Below are 3088 nucleotides of genomic sequence, written 5' to 3' on the forward strand. Positions count from 1 at the left end.
GTTTCCAGCTCAGAGGGACTGAGGTCGGAGCTGGGGGTCAGGGCTGTGGGGGGATGGAGTCTAGGGGTTTTCCAGCTCAGAGGGACAGGGCTCGGAGCTGGGGGTCAGGGCTGTGGGGGGGATGGGGTCGTAGGGTTTTCCACCTCAGAGGGACTGGGCTCGGAGCTGGGAATCAGGGCTCTGGGGGGGTTGGGGTCAGGGGGTTTCCAGCTCAGAGGGGCTGGACTCGGAGCTGGGGGTCATGGCTGTGGGGGGATGGAGTCGAGGGGGTTCCAGCTTAGAGGGACTGTGCCCAGAGCTGGGGGTCAGGGCTGTGGGGGGGATTGGGTCAGTGGATTTCCAGCTTAGAGGGACTGTGCCCAGAGCTGGGGGTCAGGGCTGTGGAGGGGATGGGGACAGGAGGTTTCCAGCTCAGAGGGACTGGCCTCGGAGCTGGGAGTCAGGGCTGTGGGGGGATGGGGTGAGGGAGTTTCCAGCTCAGAGGGACTGGGCGCAGAGCTGGCGGTCAGGGCTGTGGGGGGATGGGGTTAAGGGGTTTCCAGCTCAGAGGGACTGGGCTCGGAGCTGGGGGTCAGGACTGTGGGGGGGATGGGGTCAGTGGGTTTCCAGCTCAGAGGGACTGGCCTCGGAGCTGGGGGTCAGGGCTGTGGGGGGAATGGGGTCGAAGGGGTTTCCAGCTCAGAGGGATTGGGCTCGGAGCTGGGGGTCAGGGCTGTGGGGGGGATGGGGTCGAAGGGGTTTCCAGCTCAGAGGGATTGGGCTCGGAGCTGGGGGTCAGGGCTGTGGGGGGATGGGGTGAGGGGGTTTCCAGCTCAGAGGGACTGGGCTCGGAGCTCGGGGTCAGGACTGTAGGGGGGATGGGGTCAGGGGGTTTCCAACTCAGAGGGACTGGCCTCGGAGCTGGGGGTCAGGGCTGTGGGGGGGATGGGGTCGAAGGGGTTTCCAGCTCAGAGGGATTGGGCTCGGAGCTGGGGGTCAGGGCTGTGGGGGGATGGGGTCCAGGGGATTTCCAGCTCAGAGGGTCTGGGCTCGGAGCTAGGGGTCAGGGCTCTGGGGGGATGGGGTCATGAGGTTTCCAGCTCAGAGGGACTGGGTTAGGAGCTGGGGGTCAGGACTGTGGGGGGGATGGGGTCAGGGGGTTTCCAGCTCAGAGGGGCTGGGCTTGGAGCTGGGGGTCAGGGCTCTGGGGGGGATGGGGTCGAGGGGGTTTCCAGCTCAGAGGGACTGGGCTCGGAGCTGGGGGTCAGGGCTGTGGGGGGATGGGGTCGAGGGGATTTCCAGCTCAGAGGGACTGGGCTCGGAGGTGGGGGTCAGGGCTGTGAGGGGATGGGGTCATGGGGTTTCCAGCTCAGAGGGACTGGGTTCGGAGCTGGGGGTCAGGGCTGTGGGGTGGTAGGGTCAGGGGGTTTCCAGCTCAGAGGGACTGGGCTCAGAGCTGGGGGTCAGGGCTGTGGGGGGGATGGGGTCGAAGGTGTTTCCAGCTCAGAGGGACTGGGGTCAGAGCTGGGGGTCAGGGCTGTGGGGGGGATGGAGTCGAGGGTGTTTCCAGCTCAGAGGGACTGAGGTCGGAGCTGGGGGTCAGGGCTGTGAGGGGATGGGGTCATGGGGTTTCCAGCTCAGAGGGACTGGGGTCAGAGCTGGGGTTCAGGGCTGTGGGGGGATGGGGTCCAGGGGATTTCCAGCTCAGAGGGACTGGTCTCGGAGCTGGGGGTCAGGGCTGTAAGGGGGATGGGGTCAGGAGGTTTCCAGCTCAGAGGGACTGGGCTCGGAGCTGGGGGTCAGGGCTGTGGGGGGGATGGGGTCGAGGGTGTTTCCAGCTTAGAGGGACTGGGGTCGGAGCTGGGGGTCAGGGCTGTGGGGGAATGTGGTCGAGGGGGTTTCCAGCTCAGAGGGACTGGGCTCGGAGCTGGGGGTCAGGGCTGTGCGGGGGATTGGGTCGAAGGTGTTTCCAGCTCAGAGGGACTGGGCTCGGAGCTGGGGGTCAGGGCTGTTGGGGCGATGGAGTCGAGAGGGTTTCCAGCTCAGAGGGACTGGGGTTGGAGCTAGAGGTCAGGGCTGTTGGGGGGTTGGGGTCACGGGGTTTGCAGCCCAGAGGGGCTGGGCTCGGAGCTGGGGGTCCGTGTTGTGCGGGGGATGGGGTCTGGGGGTTTCCAGCTCAGAGGGATTGGGCTCAGAGCTGGGGGTCAGGTCCCTGGGGGGGGATGGGGCCAGGGGGTTTCCAGCTCAGAGGGACTGGGCTCGGAGCTAGGGATCAGGGCTGTGGGGGGGTTGGGGTCACGGGGTTTCCAGCCCAGAGGGGCTGGGCTCGGAGCTGGGGGTCAGGGCTGTGGGGGGGATGGGGTCGAAGTGGTTTCCAGCTTAGAGGGACTGGGCTTAGAGCTGGGGATCAGGGCTGTGGGGGATTTGGGGTCACGGGGTTTCCAGCCCAGAGGGGCTGGGCTCGGAGCTGGGGGTCATGGCTGTGGAGGATGAGGTCGAGGGGGTTTCCAGCTCAGAGGGGCTGGGGTCGGAGCTGGGGGTCAGGGATGTGGGGGGATGGGTTCAGGGGGTTTCCAGCTCAGAGGGACTGGGCTCGTAGCTGGGGGTCAGGGCTGTGGGGGGGATGGGGTCGAGAGGGTTTCCAGCTGTGAGGGACTGGGCTCAGAGCTGGGGGTCAGGGCTGTGGGGGGATGGGGTCAACGGGGTTTCCAGCTCAGAGGGACTGGGCTCCGAGCTGGGGGTCAGGGCTGTGGGGGGGATGGAGTGAGGGGGTTTCCAGCTCAGACGGACTACGCTTGGAGCTCGGGGTCAAGGATGTGGGGGAAATGGGGTCAGGGGGTTTCATGCTCAGAGGGGCTGGGCTCGGAGCTGGGGGTCAGGGCTGTGGTGGGGTTGAGATGAGGGGGTTTCGAGCTCAGAGGGACTGGGCTCGGAGCTGGGGGTCAGGGCTATGGGGGGGTTGAGATCAGGGGGTTTCGAGCTCAGAGGGACTGGGCTCGGAGCTGGGGGTCAGAGCTGTGGGGGGGATGGGGTCGAGGGAATATCCAGCTCAGAGGGACTGGGCTCGGAGGTAAGAGTCACTGCTGTGGGGGGGATGGGGTCAGTGGGT

This window comes from Gopherus flavomarginatus, chromosome 17 (assembly GCF_025201925.1).
Source record: "Gopherus flavomarginatus isolate rGopFla2 chromosome 17, rGopFla2.mat.asm, whole genome shotgun sequence".
Taxonomy (NCBI): domain Eukaryota; kingdom Metazoa; phylum Chordata; order Testudines; family Testudinidae; genus Gopherus; species Gopherus flavomarginatus.